Raw genomic sequence first — 13,161 nt, forward strand, 5'->3', positions numbered from 1 at the left:
GCTGAAAAAGTCATTTGTACTCTTCACTTTATGGAAAGGAATAGACTAGATATACATTCATTATCAGAGTCTACTCTGCTCAAACCAGATTTAAAGGAATAGAAAATGTTTAATCACTGGGGGGAGCAAATTTTAGACACTCTACTGCATATGCATCAGCCCCAGGATTTTGAAGTGAGAAGAAGGCAAGAAGAGGATAGCTTGCATGTGTACCCTGGGCCAGTGCAGTTTTCAGTACTAACAGGACCGTCCCAACTGCACTTCTGCATGGTGTCCATTGTGGGAGAGGTGGTTAGGGGAGGTCATTCTTACACAAGCAGGGAATACCTTACATTTTATATTAGCTATTCAGTGCATGGTCATCTTAAAGGAATAAGAAAGGTAAAAACTAAGTAAGCTTTATCAGAAAGGTCTATGTAAATACAGCCATAAGCACTCACAGAAATGCTGCAAAAGATTTGTTGTGTCTGTAATTCCTGTACCAGAGACATGCAGCTCTCTGCTCTCTCCCCTCTCCTCCTCCCCCCTCCCTCAAGAATACTAAGAACTCACTCCCCCCCCTTAAGAATGTGGATCTGAGCCAATCAGCAGGAACTGACTCATAGTCTAACTAACTGAGCATGTACACTTGGTCTCGGTCTCGGTGCGAGGCCAAAACTAACCCCAAAAAGTTTTTTAAGTATATTAATAGTAAAAAGATGCGGGTTGAGGGTCTGGCCCCATTGAGTTATAGTAACAATATGGTTACAGCGGATACAGAAAAGGCAGATGTGCTTAACCAGTTCTTTTCTTCTGTGTATACAGTAGAGGAGCCAGAGTGCCAAGTCCCACCCAATAGCTGCACTGTTGCCTCAGCTCCAACTACGCAGTGGTTGACACAGGATATGGTTAAGGGTTAAGATTAATGTGAGCAAGGCACCTGGGCCAGATGGAATACACCCTCGGGTACTGAGAGAGCTAGGGGCAGTTTTACAGTGGCATTTGTTGCTGATATTCTCAGACTCGCTTTCATCAGAGGGATTGGAAGAAGGCAAATGTCATTCCTATATTTAAAAAGGGAGTAAGATCTCAGCCTGGCAATTATAGGCCTGTAAGTTTGACATCCGCGGTGGGCAAGTTATTTGAAGGCCAAAAATCCTCAATGTAATAATTTTTTGTGGTACTGTATAAAATCAAAGTAAACTATCCACTGCAACATCAGCGTCCAGGCTTCTGCTCACCTCTTCATATAAGGCAATTCAATTTGTCTGGCAGAAACTCATAACATTTTGATTTGAAGTGTGTTCCAGTATCTTAGCCCTTATTACTCTTTCAGCCTTAAAACAAGATCCTTTTTTAAATAATGGCACTGTCGACATTAGCAATTCACCAATCTCTTGGCATTATGCAAGACATCAAAGAATCCTACAAGTTTAAATAATGTTGTTTGCTAATCACAGTAAAGTTATTTTAGCATTCCTTGTTTTCCAGGAAGGATTTTTGATTAATGCAAACTGTCTGACTCTCTGCTTTCATTAATGCACTAACATTGAAGCACTGAGTTGGCCTGGGTGCATAAACACGGAGCAGATTTCAGTATAAAAATGCATATTCTTGTAATTTTAAGTAGGACCTGTTACTCGATGTCTATACATACGTGAAGAAAAAGTAAAATGTAGCATTACTGAAGAATAGGCACCTTATTGCTTCCTTTAAGAAAGTTTTCTATTTTGTGAAAAAGTCCTAACTCAGGCAAAAGGTATCTGGAGTTATAAAGCCAAAGAAGCATCATGCTGGGCTGTTGACAAAGGCATTTATTTAGACATCAAAATAGTGCTTTCACTTACATGTAGCAAATGTTTTGGATGAGCTGAAAGTAAGACAGCTCTATTATGTAGTTTTATGCACATTTGAACTCAAATCACTGCATTAACTCTCCAGAGTACTAGATATGGCTGTGTCAAACAAACCTTGGTTCCACCGAGATTTAAACTCAGATCGCTGTATTCAGAGTCGTAGATGGTCGTGCAAATAAATTGGCACAGAAACCATGGAGTTTGGCACAAGTGAATTTCCTTACAACACGGAATTCTAAACGATGGCAGCCTGGTATTTGGACTGCCCTACTTTGAAACCATTGGGACTTGGCCCGAAAGGAAACACATGGATTAGAGGGCATAAGGAGGAGTCCTTTGGTGTGCTTTGCGAAGAGGACCAAACAGCTGCGTTTCCCCCTTTTATCCTGATCCAGAACACAGGTGGATGGCCACTGTACAAGTTGCAGCTGAACACTGGGACAGCTTTTCCAGTGAGGTTGTTGGCTGCTTTACAGATGAATGCGCTTTGGCATACCTAATTGCTGTTCACTGGAATCGGTGGAAGGTTCCACCGAGACTTGAACTTGGATCGCTGGATTCAGAGTGCTAACCATTACACAATGGAACCAACGCATGACTTGCCTCCGGAAGCGTGAGTGTTGTAAATGAAGTCTGAAGTCTGTAGGGTGAGCCTATCACGCACCTCTCTGGCTTCAAGAAGGCTTACTATCCCAAGAAGCAGAAAAGTCCTAGCCGAGGGGAAGAGCCTTTGGAGTAGTATAAGCACAGGAGGCTCACGCAGGGATGCAGGCGGCTGACCACGGCTCATTGGCAAGGCCTTTCTTTCGGCATCGGTACGTACGTTTCACTTACAGTGTGCACGGATTTCTGCAGTGGCGAAAGCAAGCCAGCTCTGCCTGTGTAAAACCGAGGCAGGTTCCACCGAGATTTGAACTCGGATCGCTGGATTCAGAGTCCAGAGTGCTAACCATTACACCATGGAACCAAGACATGCAGAAGGCTGCCCTGCAGCAGCGTGGCAAGCGCAAATCGTTGTAAAAAAAATCTTCCAAGATAGGACCAATCTTCAAACAGGCTTTTTTAAATCTTTTTCTTAAATGTGGAAGTAACACGCAGTTTTTTTGCTTTTTTCCTCAGTCTCGGCCTTTTTTGGAACCACTCTCCATCTTGTCAAGGCAGTGGAGGGTCTTGGGGCTGTGCGAGCGGTCGACCGCTGAAGGAGTTGCTGATTTTGGGAGAGCAGAAGGCAAGGCGGCGGACTGCGAAAAGCCATCCCGGGTTCCACCGAGATTTGAACTCGGATCGCTGGATTCAGAGTCCAGAGTGCTAACCATTACACCATGGAACCAACGCACGATCGGCATGCCTCCGGAAGTGTGAGTGTCGTAGATGGTCGTGCAAACAAATTGGCACAGAAACCATGGAGTTTGGCACAAGTGAATTTCCTTACAACACGGAATTCTAAACAACGGCAGCCTGGTATTTGGACTGCCCTTCTTTGGAACCATTAGGACTTGGCCCGATTCTTCAGAAAAGGAAACGCGTGGATTAGAGGGTATAAGAAGGAGTCCTTTGGTGTGCTTTGTGAAGAGGACCAAGCGGCTGCTTTCCCGTCATGGTTAGGTCGTCCCCCTCTTATCCTGATCCAGAACGCAGGTGGCTGACCACTGTACGAGTTGCAGCTGAGCACTGGGACGGTTCTTCCAGTGAGGTCGTTGGCTGCTTGACAGATGAATGCGCTTTGGCATAGCTAATTGCTGTTCACTGGAATCTGAAAAATGGTGGAAGGTTCCATTGAGATTTGAACTCGGATCGCTGGATTCAAAGTCCAGAGTGCTAACCATTACACCATGGAACCGCGGCGCGCATTCTCTGTACCGCCCGTGCCGAAGGGCAGTAGGGTCAGCTTCTGTTACAAAAGGTTTCTTTGTGCCGGGTTTTCTGCTTGTAGATCTATTTTAAACAAGACCTGCGTATTGAAGCACCCGCGGCGGAGGGACCAAGAACACACTTGCGACCAAGGTGAAATCCCCGGAGCGGCTTCACGATAGCATATTTTCTTGCTGCCACAAAGCACGGCACCGGCTTCTTTTACGTTCAGTCATTTCGTATAGGGACTTTATATGGCCCATTCAAATGGGCTCAACAAATATCAGAGTCAAACATCTGCACCTTTCTCCTTGGGGGTCACAGGTGTAGAGTGTTTTCGAGTGATTTCCAACAGCAAGACTTCTCTATAAAAGCGGGGTTAGAATTTGCAGTGTGGCTTTTCATGAAATCTTGGGCTGCTTTGGATCTATGCCTGGCAAGCTTAAGATGTGGGCAGCATGGCGGGAAATCAGCAAATAAAGAGGCGACAATGGCAGAATACCTTCTTTGCTTCTGTGTACAGGCAGCATTAAGCGTGGCGTTTCATTAATCTTGGCCTGGATTGGAGCCATGCCTCGCAACCTTAAGACTTTGCAGCGTGGCAGGAAATGAACAAATTTTGAGCTGAGAATGTCAGGGTGAAGAAAGGCGCAACTCGTCCTTTGCTCAAAGTTGGCACCGATGCCTAATCATGAGATGATACACGCAAACAAAAGTCGAAATACCAGCTAAAAGTGAAGGGCCGCACGGGTGCAAACGCCGGCTTCCGCACAGAGGCCACCTTGCGTGGCTTTCAGGCCGGTTAGCTCAGTTGGTTAGAGCGTGGTGCTAATAACGCCAAGGTCGCGGGTTCGATCCCCGTACGGGCCATGCTGCCTCTTTGCCTTTCTTAACCTATTTCTCGTTGCTCAACCGAACTGCCGTCGTAACTTTGGGTCAATGCATGGGCTCCAGAAGAATTGCCTTTTTTTACGGAGTTCTTTTGTCAGCCACTTCACAACCTTTTGTTTTCAGGAAAGCTGTTACATGTAAAGTGACAGTTCCTTTTTCAGGTTTGAAATGAGCTTCGGTGGGAATTACCTGGACTTGTGCTGCAAAAGGCGGTCTGAAGGGTGAGCCCCTATCACGCACCTCTCTGGCTTCAAGAAGGCTTACTATCCCAAGAAGCAGAAAAGTCCTAGCCGAGGGGAAGAGCCTTTGGAGTAGTATAAGCACAGGAGGCTCACGCAGGGATGCAGGCGGCTGACCACGGCTCATTGGCAAGGCCTTTCTTTCGGCATCGGTACGTACGTTTCACTTACAGTGTGCACGGATTTCTGCAGTGGCGAAAGCAAGCCAGCTCTGCCTGTGTAAAACCGAGGCAGGTTCCACCGAGATTTGAACTCGGATCGCTGGATTCAGAGTCCAGAGTGCTAACCATTACACCATGGAACCAAGACATGCAGAAGGCTGCCCTGCAGCAGCGTGGCAAGCGCAAATCGTTGTAAAAAAAATCTTCCAAGATAGGACCAATCTTCAAACAGGCTTTTTTAAATCTTTTTCTTAAATGTGGAAGTAACACGCAGTTTTTTTGCTTTATTCCTCAGTCTCGGCCTTTTTTGGAACCACTCTCCATCTTGTCAAGGCAGTGGAGGGTCTTGGGGCTGTGCGAGCGGTCGACCGCTGAAGGAGTTGCTGATTTTGGGAGAGCAGAAGGCAAGGCGGCGGACTGCGAAAAGCCATCCCAGGTTCCACCGAGATTTGAACTCGGATCGCTGGATTCAGAGTCCAGAGTGCTAACCATTACACCATGGAACCAACGCACGATCGGCATGCCTCCGGAAGCGTGAGTGTCGTAGATGGTCGTGCAAACAAATTGGCACAGAAACCATGGAGTTTGGCACAAGTGAATTTCCTTACAACACGGAATTCTAAACAACGGCAGCCTGGTATTTGGACTGCCCTTCTTTGGAACCATTAGGACTTGGCCCGATTCTTCAGAAAAGGAAACGCGTGGATTAGAGGGTATAAGAAGGAGTCCTTTGGTGTGCTTTGTGAAGAGGACCAAGCGGCTGCTTTCCCGTCATGGTTAGGTCGTCCCCCTCTTATCCTGATCCAGAACGCAGGTGGCTGACCACTGTACGAGTTGCAGCTGAGCACTGGGACGGTTCTTCCAGTGAGGTCGTTGGCTGCTTGACGGATGAATGCGCTTTGGCATAGCTAATTGCTGTTCACTGGAATCTGAAAAATGGTGGAAGGTTCCACCGAGATTTGAACTCGGATCGCTGGATTCAAAGTCCAGAGTGCTAACCATTACACCATGGAACCGCGGCGCGCATTCTCTGTACCGTCCGTGCCGAAGGGCAGTAGGGTCAGCTTCTGTTACAAAAGGTTTCTTTGTGCCGGGTTTTCTGCTTGTAGATCTATTTTAAACAAGACCTGCGTATTGAAGCACCCGCGGCGGAGGGACCAAGAACACACTTGCGACCAAGGTGAAATCCCCGGAGCGGCTTCACGATAGCATATTTTCTTGCTGCCACAAAGCACGGCACCGGCTTCTTTTACGTTCAGTCATTTCGTATAGGGACTTTATATGGCCCATTCAAATGGGCTCAACAAATATCAGAGTCAAACATCTGCACCTTTCTCCTTGGGGGTCACAGGTGTAGAGTGTTTTCGAGTGATTTCCAACAGCAAGACTTCTCTATAAAAGCGGGGTTAGAATTTGCAGTGTGGCTTTTCATGAAATCTTGGGCTGCTTTGGATCTATGCCTGGCAAGCTTAAGATGTGGGCAGCATGGCGGGAAATCAGCAAATAAAGAGGCGACAATGGCAGAATACCTTCTTTGCTTCTGTGTACAGGCAGCATTAAGCGTGGCGTTTCATTAATCTTGGCCTGGATTGGAGCCATGCCTCGCAACCTTAAGACTTTGCAGCGTGGCAGGAAATGAACAAATTTTGAGCTGAGAATGTCAGGGTGAAGAAAGGCGCAACTCGTCCTTTGCTCAAAGTTGGCACCGATGCCTAATCATGAGATGATACACGCAAACAAAAGTCGAAATACCAGCTAAAAGTGAAGGGCCGCACGGGTGCAAACGCCGGCTTCCGCACAGAGGCCACCTTGCGTGGCTTTCAGGCCGGTTAGCTCAGTTGGTTAGAGCGTGGTGCTAATAACGCCAAGGTCGCGGGTTCGATCCCCGTACGGGCCATGCTGCCTCTTTGCCTTTCTTAACCTATTTCTCGTTGCTCAACCGAACTGCCGTCGTAACTTTGGGTCAATGCATGGGCTCCAGAAGAATTGCCTTTTTTTACGGAGTTCTTTTGTCAGCCACTTCACAACCTTTTGTTTTCAGGAAAGCTGTTACATGTAAAGTGACAGTTCCTTTTTCAGGTTTGAAATGAGCTTCGGTGGGAATTACCTGGACTTGTGCTGCAAAAGGCAGTCTGAAGGGTGAGCCCCTATCACGCACCTCTCTGGCTTCAAGAAGGCTTACTATCCCAAGAAGCAGAAAAGTCCTAGCCGAGGGGAAGAGCCTTTGGAGTAGTATAAGCACAGGAGGCTCACGCAGGGATGCAGGCGGCTGACCACGGCTCATTGGCAAGGCCTTTCTTTCGGCATCGGTACGTACGTTTCACTTACAGTGTGCACGGATTTCTGCAGTGGCGAAAGCAAGCCAGCTCTGCCTGTGTAAAACCGAGGCAGGTTCCACCGAGATTTGAACTCGGATCGCTGGATTCAGAGTCCAGAGTGCTAACCATTACACCATGGAACCAAGACATGCAGAAGGCTGCCCTGCAGCAGCGTGGCAAGCGCAAATCGTTGTAAAAAAAATCTTCCAAGATAGGACCAATCTTCAAACAGGCTTTTTAAAATCTTTTTCTTAAATGTGGAAGTAACACGCAGTTTTTTTGCTTTATTCCTCAGTCTCGGCCTTTTTTGGAACCACTCTCCATCTTGTCAAGGCAGTGGAGGGTCTTGGGGCTGTGCGAGCGGTCGACCGCTGAAGGAGTTGCTGATTTTGGGAGAGCAGAAGGCAAGGCGGCGGACTGCGAAAAGCCATCCCAGGTTCCACCGAGATTTGAACTCGGATCGCTGGATTCAGAGTCCAGAGTGCTAACCATTACACCATGGAACCAACGCACGATCGGCATGCCTCCGGAAGCGTGAGCGTCGTAGATGGTCGTGCAAACAAATTGGCACAGAAACCATGGAGTTTGGCACAAGTGAATTTCCTTACAACACGGAATTCTAAACAACGGCAGCCTGGTATTTGGACTGCCCTTCTTTGGAACCATTAGGACTTGGCCCGATTCTTCAGAAAAGGAAACGCGTGGATTAGAGGGTATAAGAAGGAGTCCTTTGGTGTGCTTTGTGAAGAGGACCAAGCGGCTGCTTTCCCGTCATGGTTAGGTCGTCCCCCTCTTATCCTGATCCAGAACGCAGGTGGCTGACCACTGTACGAGTTGCAGCTGAGCACTGGGACGGTTCTTCCAGTGAGGTCGTTGGCTGCTTGACGGATGAATGCGCTTTGGCATAGCTAATTGCTGTTCACTGGAATCTGAAAAGTGGTGGAAGGTTCCACCGAGATTTGAACTCGGATCGCTGGATTCAAAGTCCAGAGTGTTAACCATTACACCATGGAACCGCGGCGCGCATTCTCTGTACCGTCCGTGCCGAAGGGCAGTAGGGTCAGCTTCTGTTACAAAAGGTTTCTTTGTGCCGGGTTTTCTGCTTGTAGATCTATTTTAAACAAGACCTGCGTATTGAAGCACCCGCGGCGGAGGGACCAAGAACACACTTGCGACCAAGGTGAAATCCCCGGAGCGGCTTCACGATAGCATATTTTCTTGCTGCCACAAAGCACGGCACCGGCTTCTTTTACGTTCAGTCATTTCGTATAGGGACTTTATATGGCCCATTCAAATGGGCTCAACAAATATCAGAGTCAAACATCTGCACCTTTCTCCTTGGGGGTCACAGGTGTAGAGTGTTTTCGAGTGATTTCCAACAGCAAGACTTCTCTATAAAAGCGGGGTTAGAATTTGCAGTGTGGCTTTTCATGAAATCTTGGGCTGCTTTGGATCTATGCCTGGCAAGCTTAAGATGTGGGCAGCATGGCGGGAAATCAGCAAATAAAGAGGCGACAATGGCAGAATACCTTCTTTGCTTCTGTGTACAGGCAGCATTAAGCGTGGCGTTTCATTAATCTTGGCCTGGATTGGAGCCATGCCTCGCAACCTTAAGACTTTGCAGCGTGGCAGGAAATGAACAAATTTTGAGCTGAGAATGTCAGGGTGAAGAAAGGCGCAACTCGTCCTTTGCTCAAAGTTGGCACCGATGCCTAATCATGAGATGATACACGCAAACAAAAGTCGAAATACCAGCTAAAAGTGAAGGGCCGCACGGGTGCAAACGCCGGCTTCCGCACAGAGGCCACCTTGCGTGGCTTTCAGGCCGGTTAGCTCAGTTGGTTAGAGCGTGGTGCTAATAACGCCAAGGTCGCGGGTTCGATCCCCGTACGGGCCATGCTGCCTCTTTGCCTTTCTTAACCTATTTCTCGTTGCTCAACCGAACTGCCGTCGTAACTTTGGGTCAATGCATGGGCTCCAGAAGAATTGCCTTTTTTTACGGAGTTCTTTTGTCAGCCACTTCACAACCTTTTGTTTTCAGGAAAGCTGTTACATGTAAAGTGACAGTTCCTTTTTCAGGTTTGAAATGAGCTTCGGTGGGAATTACCTGGACTTGTGCTGCAAAAGGCAGTCTGAAGGGTGAGCCCCTATCACGCACCTCTCTGGCTTCAAGAAGGCTTACTATCCCAAGAAGCAGAAAAGTCCTAGCCGAGGGGAAGAGCCTTTGGAGTAGTATAAGCACAGGAGGCTCACGCAGGGATGCAGGCGGCTGACCACGGCTCATTGGCAAGGCCTTTCTTTTGGCATCGGTACGTACGTTTCACTTACAGTGTGCACGGATTTCTGCAGTGGCGAAAGCAAGCCAGCTCTGCCTGTGTAAAACCGAGGCAGGTTCCACCGAGATTTGAACTCGGATCGCTGGATTCAGAGTCCAGAGTGCTAACCATTACACCATGGAACCAAGACATGCAGAAGGCTGCCCTGCAGCAGCGTGGCAAGCGCAAATCGTTGTAAAAAAAATCTTCCAAGATAGGACCAATCTTCAAACAGGCTTTTTAAAATCTTTTTCTTAAATGTGGAAGTAACACGCAGTTTTTTTGCTTTATTCCTCAGTCTCGGCCTTTTTTGGAACCACTCTCCATCTTGTCAAGGCAGTGGAGGGTCTTGGGGCTGTGCGAGCGGTCGACCGCTGAAGGAGTTGCTGATTTTGGGAGAGCAGAAGGCAAGGCGGCGGACTGCGAAAAGCCATCCCAGGTTCCACCGAGATTTGAACTCGGATCGCTGGATTCAGAGTCCAGAGTGCTAACCATTACACCATGGAACCAACGCACGATCGGCATGCCTCCGGAAGCGTGAGTGTCGTAGATGGTCGTGCAAACAAATTGGCACAGAAACCATGGAGTTTGGCACAAGTGAATTTCCTTACAACACGGAATTCTAAACAACGGCAGCCTGGTATTTGGACTGCCCTTCTTTGGAACCATTAGGACTTGGCCCGATTCTTCAGAAAAGGAAACGCGTGGATTAGAGGGTATAAGAAGGAGTCCTTTGGTGTGCTTTGTGAAGAGGACCAAGCGGCTGCTTTCCCGTCATGGTTAGGTCGTCCCCCTCTTATCCTGATCCAGAACGCAGGTGGCTGACCACTGTACGAGTTGCAGCTGAGCACTGGGACGGTTCTTCCAGTGAGGTCGTTGGCTGCTTGACGGATGAATGCGCTTTGGCATAGCTAATTGCTGTTCACTGGAATCTGAAAAATGGTGGAAGGTTCCACCGAGATTTGAACTCGGATCGCTGGATTCAAAGTCCAGAGTGCTAACCATTACACCATGGAACCGCGGCGCGCATTCTCTGTACCGTCCGTGCCGAAGGGCAGTAGGGTCAGCTTCTGTTACAAAAGGTTTCTTTGTGCCGGGTTTTCTGCTTGTAGATCTATTTTAAACAAGACCTGCGTATTGAAGCACCCGCGGCGGAGGGACCAAGAACACACTTGCGACCAAGGTGAAATCCCCGGAGCGGCTTCACGATAGCATATTTTCTTGCTGCCACAAAGCACGGCACCGGCTTCTTTTACGTTCAGTCATTTCGTATAGGGACTTTATATGGCCCATTCAAATGGGCTCAACAAATATCAGAGTCAAACATCTGCACCTTTCTCCTTGGGGGTCACAGGTGTAGAGTGTTTTCGAGTGATTTCCAACAGCAAGACTTCTCTATAAAAGCGGGGTTAGAATTTGCAGTGTGGCTTTTCATGAAATCTTGGGCTGCTTTGGATCTATGCCTGGCAAGCTTAAGATGTGGGCAGCATGGCGGGAAATCAGCAAATAAAGAGGCGACAATGGCAGAATACCTTCTTTGCTTCTGTGTACAGGCAGCATTAAGCGTGGCGTTTCATTAATCTTGGCCTGGATTGGAGCCATGCCTCGCAACCTTAAGACTTTGCAGCGTGGCAGGAAATGAACAAATTTTGAGCTGAGAATGTCAGGGTGAAGAAAGGCGCAACTCGTCCTTTGCTCAAAGTTGGCACCGATGCCTAATCATGAGATGATACACGCAAACAAAAGTCGAAATACCAGCTAAAAGTGAAGGGCCGCACGGGTGCAAACGCCGGCTTCCGCACAGAGGCCACCTTGCGTGGCTTTCAGGCCGGTTAGCTCAGTTGGTTAGAGCGTGGGTCGCGGGTTCGATCCCCGTACGGGCCATGCTGCCTCTTTGCCTTTCTTAACCTATTTCTCGTTGCTCAACCGAACTGCCGTCGTAACTTTGGGTCAATGCATGGGCTCCAGAAGAATTGCCTTTTTTTACGGAGTTCTTTTGTCAGCCACTTCACAACCTTTTGTTTTCAGGAAAGCTGTTACATGTAAAGTGACAGTTCCTTTTTCAGGTTTGAAATGAGCTTCGGTGGGAATTACCTGGACTTGTGCTGCAAAAGGCAGTCTGAAGGGTGAGCCCCTATCACGCACCTCTCTGGCTTCAAGAAGGCTTACTATCCCAAGAAGCAGAAAAGTCCTAGCCGAGGGGAAGAGCCTTTGGAGTAGTATAAGCACAGGAGGCTCACGCAGGGATGCAGGCGGCTGACCACGGCTCATTGGCAAGGCCTTTCTTTTGGCATCGGTACGTACGTTTCACTTACAGTGTGCACGGATTTCTGCAGTGGCGAAAGCAAGCCAGCTCTGCCTGTGTAAAACCGAGGCAGGTTCCACCGAGATTTGAACTCGGATCGCTGGATTCAGAGTCCAGAGTGCTAACCATTACACCATGGAACCAAGACATGCAGAAGGCTGCCCTGCAGCAGCGTGGCAAGCGCAAATCGTTGTAAAAAATATCTTCCAAGATAGGACCAATCTTCAAACAGGCTTTTTAAAATCTTTTTCTTAAATGTGGAAGTAACACGCAGTTTTTTTGCTTTATTCCTCAGTCTCGGCCTTTTTTGGAACCACTCTCCATCTTGTCAAGGCAGTGGAGGGTCTTGGGGCTGTGCGAGCGGTCGACCGCTGAAGGAGTTGCTGATTTTGGGAGAGCAGAAGGCAAGGTGGCGGACTGCGAAAAGCCATCCCAGGTTCCACCGAGATTTGAACTCGGATCGCTGGATTCAGAGTCCAGAGTGCTAACCATTACACCATGGAACCAACGCACGATCGGCATGCCTCCGGAAGCGTGAGTGTCGTAGATGGTCGTGCAAACAAATTGGCACAGAAACCATGGAGTTTGGCACAAGTGAATTTCCTTACAACACGGAATTCTAAACAACGGCAGCCTGGTATTTGGACTGCCCTTCTTTGGAACCATTAGGACTTGGCCCGATTCTTCAGAAAAGGAAACGCGTGGATTAGAGGGTATAAGAAGGAGTCCTTTGGTGTGCTTTGTGAAGAGGACCAAGCGGCTGCTTTCCCGTCATGGTTAGGTCGTCCCCCTCTTATCCTGATCCAGAACGCAGGTGGCTGACCACTGTACGAGTTGCAGCTGAGCACTGGGACGGTTCTTCCAGTGAGGTCGTTGGCTGCTTGACGGATGAATGCGCTTTGGCATAGCTAATTGCTGTTCACTGGAATCTGAAAAGTGGTGGAAGGTTCCACCGAGATTTGAACCCGGATCGCTGGATTCAAAGTCCAGAGTGTTAACCATTACACCATGGAACCGCGGCGCGCATTCTCTGTACCGTCCGTGCCGAAGGGCAGTAGGGTCAGCTTCTGTTACAAAAGGTTTCTTTGTGCCGGGTTTTCTGCTTGTAGATCTATTTTAAACAAGACCTGCGTATTGAAGCACCCGCGGCGGAGGGACCAAGAACACACTTGCGACCAAGGTGAAATCCCCGGAGCGGCTTCACGATAGCATATTTTCTTGCTGCCACAAAGCACGGCACCGGCTT

General features: G+C 48.4%; 18 non-coding genes across 18 annotated transcripts; 3 read left to right on the plus strand and 15 right to left on the minus strand.

The window, feature by feature from the left end:
* Positions 1–2,730: 2,730 nt before the first annotated feature.
* On the minus strand, positions 2,731–2,802 carry trnaq-cug. The gene has a single exon. It is a non-coding gene; the product is annotated as a tRNA-Gln (tRNA).
* A 291-nt stretch (positions 2,803–3,093) lies between these two features.
* On the minus strand, positions 3,094–3,165 carry trnaq-cug. The gene has a single exon. It is a non-coding gene; the product is annotated as a tRNA-Gln (tRNA).
* Positions 3,166–3,603: 438 nt separating this feature from the next.
* On the minus strand, positions 3,604–3,675 carry trnaq-uug. Its single transcript has one exon. It is a non-coding gene; the product is annotated as a tRNA-Gln (tRNA).
* Positions 3,676–4,482: 807 nt separating this feature from the next.
* trnai-aau lies at positions 4,483–4,556 on the plus strand. Its single transcript has one exon. It is a non-coding gene; the product is annotated as a tRNA-Ile (tRNA).
* Positions 4,557–5,048: 492 nt separating this feature from the next.
* trnaq-cug lies at positions 5,049–5,120 on the minus strand. The gene has a single exon. It is a non-coding gene; the product is annotated as a tRNA-Gln (tRNA).
* Positions 5,121–5,411: 291 nt separating this feature from the next.
* On the minus strand, positions 5,412–5,483 carry trnaq-cug. Its single transcript has one exon. It is a non-coding gene; the product is annotated as a tRNA-Gln (tRNA).
* Positions 5,484–5,921: 438 nt separating this feature from the next.
* trnaq-uug lies at positions 5,922–5,993 on the minus strand. Its single transcript has one exon. It is a non-coding gene; the product is annotated as a tRNA-Gln (tRNA).
* Positions 5,994–6,800: 807 nt separating this feature from the next.
* On the plus strand, positions 6,801–6,874 carry trnai-aau. Its single transcript has one exon. It is a non-coding gene; the product is annotated as a tRNA-Ile (tRNA).
* A 492-nt stretch (positions 6,875–7,366) lies between these two features.
* On the minus strand, positions 7,367–7,438 carry trnaq-cug. Its single transcript has one exon. It is a non-coding gene; the product is annotated as a tRNA-Gln (tRNA).
* A 291-nt stretch (positions 7,439–7,729) lies between these two features.
* trnaq-cug lies at positions 7,730–7,801 on the minus strand. The gene has a single exon. It is a non-coding gene; the product is annotated as a tRNA-Gln (tRNA).
* Positions 7,802–8,239: 438 nt separating this feature from the next.
* On the minus strand, positions 8,240–8,311 carry trnaq-uug. Its single transcript has one exon. It is a non-coding gene; the product is annotated as a tRNA-Gln (tRNA).
* An 807-nt stretch (positions 8,312–9,118) lies between these two features.
* Positions 9,119–9,192, plus strand: trnai-aau. The gene has a single exon. It is a non-coding gene; the product is annotated as a tRNA-Ile (tRNA).
* A 492-nt stretch (positions 9,193–9,684) lies between these two features.
* trnaq-cug lies at positions 9,685–9,756 on the minus strand. Its single transcript has one exon. It is a non-coding gene; the product is annotated as a tRNA-Gln (tRNA).
* Positions 9,757–10,047: 291 nt separating this feature from the next.
* On the minus strand, positions 10,048–10,119 carry trnaq-cug. Its single transcript has one exon. It is a non-coding gene; the product is annotated as a tRNA-Gln (tRNA).
* A 438-nt stretch (positions 10,120–10,557) lies between these two features.
* trnaq-uug lies at positions 10,558–10,629 on the minus strand. Its single transcript has one exon. It is a non-coding gene; the product is annotated as a tRNA-Gln (tRNA).
* Positions 10,630–11,986: 1,357 nt separating this feature from the next.
* Positions 11,987–12,058, minus strand: trnaq-cug. Its single transcript has one exon. It is a non-coding gene; the product is annotated as a tRNA-Gln (tRNA).
* A 291-nt stretch (positions 12,059–12,349) lies between these two features.
* On the minus strand, positions 12,350–12,421 carry trnaq-cug. The gene has a single exon. It is a non-coding gene; the product is annotated as a tRNA-Gln (tRNA).
* Positions 12,422–12,859: 438 nt separating this feature from the next.
* Positions 12,860–12,931, minus strand: trnaq-uug. The gene has a single exon. It is a non-coding gene; the product is annotated as a tRNA-Gln (tRNA).
* Positions 12,932–13,161: the final 230 nt, after the last annotated feature.

This window comes from Xenopus tropicalis, chromosome 4 (assembly GCF_000004195.4).
Source record: "Xenopus tropicalis strain Nigerian chromosome 4, UCB_Xtro_10.0, whole genome shotgun sequence".
In the NCBI taxonomy this organism is placed as follows: domain Eukaryota; kingdom Metazoa; phylum Chordata; class Amphibia; order Anura; family Pipidae; genus Xenopus; species Xenopus tropicalis.